This window comes from Columba livia, chromosome Z (assembly GCF_036013475.1).
Source record: "Columba livia isolate bColLiv1 breed racing homer chromosome Z, bColLiv1.pat.W.v2, whole genome shotgun sequence".
NCBI lineage: Eukaryota > Metazoa > Chordata > Aves > Columbiformes > Columbidae > Columba > Columba livia.
The window spans coordinates 46752067-46763008 of NC_088642.1; the positions used below are offsets into that span (position 1 = coordinate 46752067).

The 10942-nt window shown below is 36.5% G+C and overlaps 1 long non-coding RNA gene across 1 annotated transcript in view; it reads right to left on the reverse strand.

Moving 5' to 3' along the window:
• LOC110359038 (uncharacterized) overlaps positions 1 to 9705 on the reverse strand; it is a 34194-nt gene extending 24489 nt beyond the window's left edge. The window contains exons 1-2 of the long non-coding RNA XR_002413930.2: positions 9506 to 9705; positions 4354 to 4427 (exon numbers count right to left, since the gene is read on the reverse strand). This is a non-coding gene — a long non-coding RNA (uncharacterized LOC110359038). The remainder of the gene's footprint in view (positions 1 to 4353; positions 4428 to 9505) is intronic.
• Positions 9706 to 10942: the final 1237 nt, after the last annotated feature.

The following is a 10942-nucleotide window of genomic DNA, read 5'->3' on the forward strand; positions in this document are numbered from 1 at the left end:
CAGAGCTGCCCTTGCCTAAAAATATCTCCAGCTTTGACTCTGACAGAATAACTACCTTCCATTGTGCAATGGTCCCAAATGGTGATTTGGCAAAACAAACAGAAAATTACCTAGTTGATTCTCTGTACTCTTCTTAGTTTATTTCAGTCTTTCAAAAAATGCAGGCGAGTATTATAGGTATATAACCTATACTTCAGATAGTCTGTGTTCCCTTAGAAATATTATTCACTGAAAATAAATACTTAGAATATTTTCATATCAGAACAGTTCAGTCCCTTCTTTTATAGTTCCCAGAATGGGTTATCATCACAAAATGAATCACTAGCAAGTATTGTTATGCTATCATTTGGTGAGAGACCTTGTGCATTATTTACTGCCTGTAACTGAAATTATATTGTACATAAAGAAAGATTAATTTCCTCCTGGATTTTTCTCTGGTACTCTCATGTTTTTAGGACTTCTTCTAAAGTGATTTAATCAGCTTCAAAGGTTCTGTGTCTATTTGCTCTTGCAAGTTTTTAATATGAGTATTTCATCTTTGGATACTTGTTGCCATTAATCACCTCCCTTTTGGTTGTTCATACATGTTGCTTAATAACATGAAGTTAGTTGGTAGCTTTCCTACTTGAGGAGGGGAGGAGGGTAGGAAAATGTTAAAACTAATTCAAAATTGACAGCTTAATAATAGTTTGTTGGGTTTGTTTGGGCTTGGGTCTTTTGGGTTTTGTTTTGTTTTTGTTCTGTTTTGTTTCATTTTTTTCAGAAAGTTTAGTGTGTAAAGTTCAAGTCAAAGTCAAACCCTTGACTTGAACAGCAGCAGTAATTTCTCAAGTCTGCTGCAGATCAGATCCTCTATATTTTATGTTTAGCTCCCAGAATGCAAGAAAGGCATAGCATCTGGGAAAATGTGACTTGGCTAGCATTTCATACTATCTCATTATTCAAGGTTATATTCAAGTACCATGGATATGAAACTGTGTTTTTTTTCAGGATTTTATTTTGCTTGATTTGTTACCCACCTTCAATTACATGCAGTAAGTTATACAGCAAGACTCTAAATTTTTTTATAGTTGGAAAGGCTAACACAAGTATATGATATTAGCAATGCAATGTATGCATTATGTATGCTGGTACAGAATTACTATTTGTTGACTAAACATTTCAAATGTTTGACTCTTTAGCTTTGGATAAAACGTACAAATTACTTCTGCTATTAGGCTACTTATTCATTATTGATAAATTTGACAATTCAATGACTGCCTATGGATTACTAGTAAGGCACATTATTTTTATAATTGAGTTTGAATACACTTGCTTAAACTTGCACCTTTAGTTCTGTGATATATGATCCCTAAATACTGAAAATTATTTAATGTATATTTGTATGTACACTGGGCGTGAATGCAATAATTAGATGGGGGCGAAGTCCTTGTTTCTGAAATACCTGCTTAAGCCAAGTATTTTACAAACTCTCCTACTAAAATTAATATCATGTATTATGCTTTTCTTTCAGCCATGTAGCTGAAACAACAGTAGTTTTTGTTAATTAATTAATGAGAAGCGAAAGAAAGAAAAGAATCAGCTTATCAGCAAACACATTCAAGAGTATTCGTAATATGGTGCTCTCACCACCCTGTCAATTTTCAGGATACAGGACCAAGGAAGGTCAGGTACTGTTGATATTTCTCTTCCAGACAATTTGTGCAACCATCTGAATTCTCACCAGGCTGAAGCTTGTCAGCCAAATCCAGTTCAGCTCTCGAATTTTCAGGTCTCGTTTGCCTTTTTACATGTTGATGGATACAAATCTACAGAGTTTATTTATTTGAAATTTGATAATTTTCATGTAGAATCATATTTTGGTCTTAATTGCTATAGGTGCCAGACTTCTCCTTTCAATAGAGGGCATGTTCTGTTTTAAGAGTTTAAATTAAAAGCCAGAAAGCTATTTAAGATAGCAGTCCGAACAACTGTATATAGCTTAAAGATGGTGAGGAGGAGGGAGGAGGTGAGAGAATTATATTGTAGTTTTAATTATATAAATAAGCACTAGTACAGTTTCCTGATTCTTCTGTACTTATAGCAGTATTTGAGTATTTCAAGCAGGACTGAATTCTTACTCTGTTACATATTGTGCAAACACAACAAGAAACAGCCTGTTCACAGAAAAACCTCTGGTTTAAGCTGAGACAATAGTAGAATCACGAATACAAGTTGAAAATTCATATACAAAATTGCAACATCAAATTGTTATATAGATAGCTGTTGATTATTTTAATGTATTTATATACTTTCAATTAGCTTAATATTTATTTATCGCACCTTTCTGTTGATAAATAACAACCCTGCCTGTTCAGACTTTGCCCATACAACGTACACAGAAGCTCAGACTGTATAATTTGCATTATAGAGCTGTTACAGACCTCTTGTCAGCAACGACTGCCAACAAACCAAACAGTTTTACAGATAACTAATTAAAAGATGCATATCTATGCTTGTTACAAAAAAGCCTGAAAACATTGAGGGCAGGTTTAAAACCTAATGTTAATAAAAGTAGTACTGTATGAATTCTGCTACATGGATTAGCAGTTAACTCTCCCATTACTGCAGCAGGTTGACTGAAGCATGGCAGTTTCATTTCTCATACAAGATAAAACAGGCAAATCTGTGCAGCTGGTAAAAATTATTAAAATTAGAAGTGAAACTCCCTTAGGTTGTCTTTTGGCTTTTTGTCTATTTAAGGAGAAAGTAAGTCTGACAACATGAATTTTCCACTAAATTAGGACAGCAAAATAATTAGAATCCATGACTCACAATAGATGGAGCTTCATGTTTTATTATGCTTTCCTTTTCTCTCAGGACTGCAAGTCATTGTCCTTCTGGAATTAAGATATTCTTGACTCAAAAAAGAAAATTTGATATTCTTCTTGACCCCCTGCATGGGATGTTACTAGAATGGTATTTGTTTTCAATGACAAAGCACTGTGTTAATCATGCCCCAGATTAGCACCACAAATCAACTGTTTTGGTTGAAAGTGTTTGGCTTTAGCCTGTAAATAATCAAGCACATTTTCAACACATAAGAATCTCGAATTGCATTCATTAATTCATGAGACATCACAGTGGAAGAAAATGTGTCCTGTTGATTAAGTTCTTGGATGGGAATCAATGGCTTCTTTGCTTGGACATATTAACTTTCTAAATATCATCACTGTGGGTTTCATTACAGAGAACACAATAGATTGCACACGGCTGAGTGAGATATACCCAGGAAGCCAGTCACTTAGAATTAATATACAGCCCTCCATGAATCAAGCTGTCCTGCTGGTGTTCTGCAGAAAGGGAAAGAAGGACATACTTGAACGCCCCGAATCACAGCTGACATTCAATCTGACCACTCTTTTATGTAGCCTGAAATGAATGTGATGGGCCAGGTGTTTGGTTGGTTTTAGAATATGTGCTATTGTGATAAACTGACAGGCAAGGTGGTCAAACCCAGGGGAAGAAGTGAGGAGATGTGGATTTGGTAGTTTTAGGGAACACAGACAATTTGACAACAACACTTTCTTTGGCAAATGGGAATTTTTTCAAAAACTAACTGGAAATGAGTTCCCAGATATATTTTTCTTCTCTCTTTTCTTCCTTCTGTCTCATCCCATTATTCTTTTTCCCCAATTGAAGACAATGTAATCTAGTATTCAGGGCTTATTTTCTCCTGTTTCCATCTGAATCTTTTTCAAAGTGAGAGATGTCCAGTGAAAGAAAAAGCAATTAATTGTATTTTTTCCTCCAATTTTCACATTTTTTATAGCTTGAGAGTTTCCTTTTCTGACACACTCAGTTGCAAAAGAGAAAGAAAAAATAATCAACAACAACTTAATTTGCACTGAAATAATCATAGTGTTCTGGAATGAAAATGAGAAAATGTTTTTGCAAAAAAACCCTTCTCTGTCTGTTTTTTGTTTGTTTGTTTGGGTTTTGGTTGTGGTTGATTGTTTTTGTTTTTTGGTTTGTATTTTTTTCTTTCTTTTTTTTTTTGGTTGGTTGGTTGGGCTTGTTTGGTTTTTTTACCACTCTGGTTACAGGAGGTGTGGAGTTTCTAGCGTGTAACATAAGTATGAACTCTGCAAAATCCTGAGACGCTCAACTCAGACTAAATGTTGCCCTCATTTACAAAGAGAAAGGCTCTTTGGTGATGTCCCTAAACACAGTGATAACACTGGTAGGGGCACCTGCCAAGTCGGCTGTTATTGTGGAAGTGTGGTGTGTATGGGATGCTCCAAAGCTACAGTCTACAATACCACACTGTCTTTTGTTTTAATGAGTTCCTTGGGTTTGCTTTTCTTTTCTTACCTCTTTTGTATCAAAAACTTAATTGCCTTGTGGTTTTATTTCTGTTTTCAGTGCTTTTCTTCTAAATCTGTTCTCTGTAAGGAGAAAAAAAATTCTGAAATAAAGATGGAAATTGTTGATAATCACCATTCAGGAAATATGCCGGCGTCACTGTGCAAATCACCTATGTAGCAGCTACTGCCTTCCTAATTGGCATAAATTTGGCAACAGAAATGTTATGTAGTTTATTCTGGCAGTGGCTTCAAATGATGGTGGAGAGGCCTGCAGGCTCCCCCAGGATGTCCCCTCTTGGTGCAAGGGTGGGTTAAAGTACAGTTTCCCTTGAAGATGAGCAACAGCCTACATCTGTCAGATCTTTCTTCACCCTGTGATGGGTATGGTATACAGTGGATCCCAAGTACTACCACTACCTTAAAAATGTAAGCATTGCAGTAAGGTTATTTCCCCAGTCACTCTGCAAGTCTAGTGTACTTTCTGTGCTGTTTTTTTGTGTCAAGAGTAAAACTTAGAAGAGTAAATATAATCACGATATACTTTCTAAAGTATTTAAAATTCCTCTACAAAGGCTGCCATTTCTATAGTATTCTACACAGCTTGCCATTTTCAGAGTTGGAAAATGTATTTTACTTCACTTTATTTGATAGCTTGAATGAACACATGGTTAAAAATGTGTTTTCTCTAACAGGGAGCTGGATTCCTGATGTTCAGAATATGCAGAGTGTTGAAAAGATAAATAGCACTACTCTGTTAACATCTTAATGAACTTACTGAAAAGCCCATCTGATGTCTTAAATTCACATTTCACATGTGCTGAACAGTTTCACATTTCTTTTAGATTCCTTTGAAGTCCTTACATGCTAAAGAACATCACAGAATTATTTTTTTATCTCCAATATTAAGAGCAGTTGAGTGTCTGACTCAAGGCATGTTACTGGCTGCTGTTACGTGGCATATCAGAGAGAAAACAAAGTACCAAGCCTTCATCACAAACGCTACCTGTTTCAGAAACTGTCAGTCACTGGCCTTTCAAACTTCTCATTTTGTTACCAAGGGGACATTGAAAAGGAGGCAAGGGAGCTGGGGAAGGACTGAAAGGTTTAAAGGCAAAACCTCCCCAAACAAACTGCGGTTTCAGTCCAACTCAGGGACTAAAGCAGAAACATCCCTGCCTGAAACAGAGTGGAGGGAGGAAGGGTGAGACTGAATTGTGTGTTTCAAAGACTATCTACCTCAATTCCACATGAGTGTTTATTACAGATTGGGCCTGAAACATAGCTCTTTCTGCATCAGCACAGATGAGGCCACCTTGTTTCAACATTTGCTTCATAAAATAGTTTTGCAGTTTCATAGACACACCCTTCCATGGTCTGTTTGATCTGTGAGACTTATGATAATTATGAAGGAACCCACTTTTCAATCTAAGCCCCTTTGACAGGGATTTTGGTAATATCTTAAAAGGCTGAGTGGGAATTGAGTATTTAACTCCAGTGTCTGAAAATTCTTTCCTTACATTGTAATTTCAGGAACCAAATTCCAAACCCTTTAACTCCATCAGGCTCACTGCTTAATAAAGTGATCTGAAGACATTTGTTTTTTTATGGTCATTGTTCAGATAGGGTAATTATCTGCAAGATGATGTTAAAGAAATAGCTCTTCCACGATGTCAGTGTTTGTACCATGGTACAGAAGCCTAAGAACATTTTATAGAATTTTATCTCATAACACCAAGTTATGGATCCTGGAATTATTAACACTGTGGATTTACATTTTTGTTCACAGAACTTACCATGGGTCAAGGTTGAGAACCATAAGCAATATTACTACTTGTTCTTGAGTTTTTCTGGAACAACTTAATCGATGTATGTGAGGTGGAATACTTCTCAGATTTTTTTTTTTTTTCCGTCTCATTCTGGTTATATGGATGAAGAGGCATTTACTGAAGAGCTTTTTTAAAAAAGGTCTCTATGAGCAAAGTGCAAACTATGCACTTTTAGAAAGCTCAATAAACTGTGGTACTAGGATTCTGGGACAAGAACTAGGATTGATTTAAATTCTTGCATTGCTGTTGTCAATGAGAAAATAAGGTTTCTTACACAAGACTGTCATATCAGTAAGCTGTTTGACACAACAAGAAATAGTACCTTAATCACACTTATACTGCTTAAGGGAAAGTAAATGTTGTAAGGCACATTGAAGACCTTAAAAAGCAGCATTGGCTTGTTATGATTGTAATTCATATCTACGTCACTTCAGTTGTCACAGACTCATAAAGACCAGATAAACTGAATCATCCTGGATAATATCCAAAACCTCCCACATACAACCAGGAAAAATCTGTCCTTTATAAACATATATCTTTAAAATCCTATCCATTTTCTGTAGTTAGTTTGATATCCTGTTGTCTCCATATTGCAAGAGCCTAACTATACATGGCAAAGAATATGCTATTTCCTACTATTTTTCTAGTAAGAACTTAAAATCCTCAAATCAGCTAGAAGGCATCCTCATAGTAACATATAAACTACTGAGGAAAATAAGAAATTAATAGCAAATCACTGCTATTCTGATACGTGGTGCGTAACTTGTGTTTCTGTAGACTGGAATTAAATTTCTGTTGTAGGTCCTAAGTGAATAGGATTGAAATATTATCAAAGTATTCAATACAACCCAGATGTGCACTGAGCTACAACTGGACCTACTTGGCAATTTCCCATCAGTAACTCCCCATTAAAAGTGGGGACAGTTATACAGAATCAAGCCAAACTCTGAGAACCCTAAGGACATTAGGTATAAATGACTTACAGCTGTAGCAGATGTTGAATCATACTAAAAAAGCATAATTTATCTTTTTGGATCAAGCTGGAGAACCCCCTTCTCTGCTATATATTTACTGTAATTGGGAAAGTTACTTTAGTCAATTTTTGTAGAATCAGGAATAAAGGTTTTATTTATATGTTCTCCCTGTGCATATCATAGATTATAAACTCTTCACCTGAAATCATCTGATAGTTAGCTGGTCTGTATAGTACCTAAGAGGGTGAGCTTTATAACTATAACACTTATTGTTCCCTCATTGGGTACTACCGATTGCCTTTCTAGTTTGTCACTCAAGGAAACTGAGATGTTTAAATGTCATGATGTCTGGATTTGTTTTGTTGATAATCAAAGGGCATCCTGTGTTCAAATGAAATAGCTGGACCTTGGTAAAATTGTCACATCTAACTTTATCACTGCTTTACCAGTTTTCATGTGTTGTTTCTGATTCTGACAATGGAGCCCCATAGCAACTTATGAACTGCTGGATACTTTAAAAAATTATGCTGGCAAACATTGTTTGCCCGCCTACTAGATTCTCATAATCTCTCTTTTAATTGCTGTATATTTATTGGAGTATGACAGAAAGTTGCAAAACATGCCTCTGATAATTGCATACATTCAAACACATTTAGATAGCTCTTGTCTTAAGCAATCAGTGCTGTGAAAGCAATCCTTGTATAAAAGAGGCAAAAACCCTCTGCAAACTAAAAAAGAGACAATGCTCTATCATCTTCAGAAACACAGAGTCACACAAACACTAAAGCCAAGTATGATAAAACCATGGAAAAACCCCAAGCATTTAACAGCAGCATTACAGTATCTTAACAAATGCTTCTTGCAGCCTTGGGGTCTTGGAACAAGAAGACACAAGACAACAACATTCTCCCTAACTGTAATAATAATATCACTTGGAACACCTCTTTATTTTCTTTCTTTTATATGCATGATAAATGTTTCCTCCTGCATTAAAAGGCTTCAAAATATATATGGAGAAGTGCTGTATCAATGAAAAACATTATTGGAACAGTATCATAATTATACTGGTCTAAAGATAAGTGAGAAGTAAGGTATGTAAGGCCAGGTTTCTCTCTTCATTTTATTTAGCCAGCTGGAAAAAAAAATTTGAACAGAATGTTCTATCATCTAAACAGTTGGGTTGATTGGCTTAACAGGTCATAATGTCCTCTTTTTTCTACAAGAAGATCATCAGCATTCACACATCACCTTGACATAATAATTAGTATTGGCAACTGGTTCCTTCTTACTCTAACAGTAGAAGGCATGAAAGAAGTGCTAGTTATACCAAGAGGAAAATGTAGAGGGGAAGGAGTATAACATGAATTATAATTTTAGGGAAAAGTGGGCAGGAGTCACTAATATGATTGAAACAAGGAATTCCTTAAGAAAACGAACTTCAGTGACCTATTTCTATCATAAGTATTAATTACAACTCTGGTGTGTCTCAGACAAAGCACTTCCAGTGCACAACAGATTCTGCTTGCAAAATCCATTAAATAACAACATGAGAAAGTGTGTAACCGGCTATCCAGTAATTTGAACACGTGTGCCTTCTTTCCGCGTGCTGGCACTGCCTCTTCCTTGAATTCAGTAATGCAGAAGATTAAAGCTGTCAGTTACGTATAAGGGTTAAGAACTCCAAAAGGATTTATGATCTCTGTGCAGTCTCCAGGGAGAATAAGCAGACTCTTCCCTGCCAAAGCACTCCTAAGCTGCCCTGCAGTGAGAAGCGTTACAGGAAAAGTACCAGTTAGACAGGGAGAGGGGCAACAGCAAAGGAAAAGGGAAGTGCCGCTGTCAGTGTCTTGCCTTTCTTACTTCAGTGCACATCCTCTTTTCTTTCAAGAAAGGTATTGTAAATATATTTAAATTTAACGTAAAGTTGGCTTAATACAAGTCAGAAAGCATCAGTATATCTTCTGCCGCATAGAGATACTTCCTTAGAATAATTAACTCAGAGAATTTAGGAATAATGAGCTACTAAAAATACTGAACCACTAATGAAGACGGCTTCTCTCTCAATTTGTGTGTTCATTGACAGGAATCTAGCCTGAGCTACTACTCATAGTTTAGAAGTCCATTAATGGCTCAGACGACTTTTTTGTCACTCTAGTGCTGTCCTGGAGAACAGTACTTATCAAGTTGTAATTAAAAGTTACAGTCCAAAAATCCTGGAATACAATGTGGTTTCAGTTCTTATAATTTAGGTATTAACTAAAGGAAGATGTCCTGGAATTATCACAGTCCCGTCTCTTGTCAAAACATAATCATATTATCTGCCTCCCCCTCTATCCCAGTAACTTTTTCACAAAATTACCTGTCAGCAGAGGTCTTTCTGTTGCTAATTTCTCAAAGGCCTTGTGAATGTGTCAATGAGAAGACAGAAACCCCAGCTGAGGAAAAAAAAAACCTACGATTTGACTACAGATCTGCAATTGAGACAAACTGCTTATGTGTTGCAGCTGTGTGAAACCTCCAGCTGGAAGAATACATGTCTTTTTAAACATCAAAATCAAGCATCGACCATGTTTCATTCATCCTATTGCTTGCTGAGCAGTTTGCTCTTCTACAGTTGCATTCAGATTGCAGCAAAGGTGAAGGTGATGATAAAGGTTTACAAGAGCTTAAGCTAACCCATATGCTTATTTGTGCAACCCATGTCATTTGAGTTACCGCGTTAAAAGCTGTTCAGGCAGCATCGAATCTGCTGCATAAGAATACACTCAGCAGGGGTCAAGCCAACCTTGAATGTGAAGGACATATTGTTTTTCATTGCACAGCTCTTCCCCATTAGTGATGAAGAAGCAGTGTTTTGTCAGACCCAGAAAGGGAGGAAAACAAGCCAAAGGGAGGGTTTCACTCTCTGTCGCAGGGAAGGGCCATGACAATTTCACCTGAATAGACTTTTCAAGCATGATGTTGCGTGTCCTCACTTGTGCAGCAATTTATATCTTGTTTGCATAAGGTGTGTGAAAGAGAGGCATCTCTCCCGTGAAATGGGAGCATTTCTGAACAGTTATGTAACAGGAGTATTACTGTGCTTGTCTGCATGCACAACACCAAAGGAAAAGGAGAATAGTGTCTGAAACTGGAGGAAACATGAAAAAAAATTTAAAACTCCTCTGTAACTTCAAATTAAATTTCTGTTCATCTTGGGTCAATATCACCCCAGATTATACAACACTGGCAACAGGAAATGTGTTATGTACAAACAATGCAACTGTGACTTCGAATATGCTACACAGCTCTGAATACTGCTAAAACTGGGTAGGCAGGGAAAGAATTTGTTAATTCTGTATATTAGATTGACTCCAAAACACACCTTAGTATATCTGTGAAGTAATTTTCTTATGTTTTCTTTGGGTGTTTTAAGCAAACAAGAATCCATGTGTAACAATTCATAAACAGGAAAAACAAACAAAGAAACCCACAAAAAACAGCAACAACAAAAACCAAGATGACCATATTACCTAGAGGTTCAGTTCTACCTGAACTCTGTAATTTGACACAGTTTGAGTTAAAGTGGCTGTCCAAATGGGTCATCAAACCTAGATGATTACATCGGAAAAGAACTGTTCTGGAAGGAAATTAACAAGTTGAAGGTACAACCTAGCAAGACCCAGGATGCCGATATCGGTTCCAAGCAAATTGGTGGTTTCTTTATGGAACACATGTATTTTTGGATAGTACTAAGACAGTGCCATAAGGAACTGTAGGAGGATAGCAGATTACAAGCCAGGATTTCAGAGAAAGT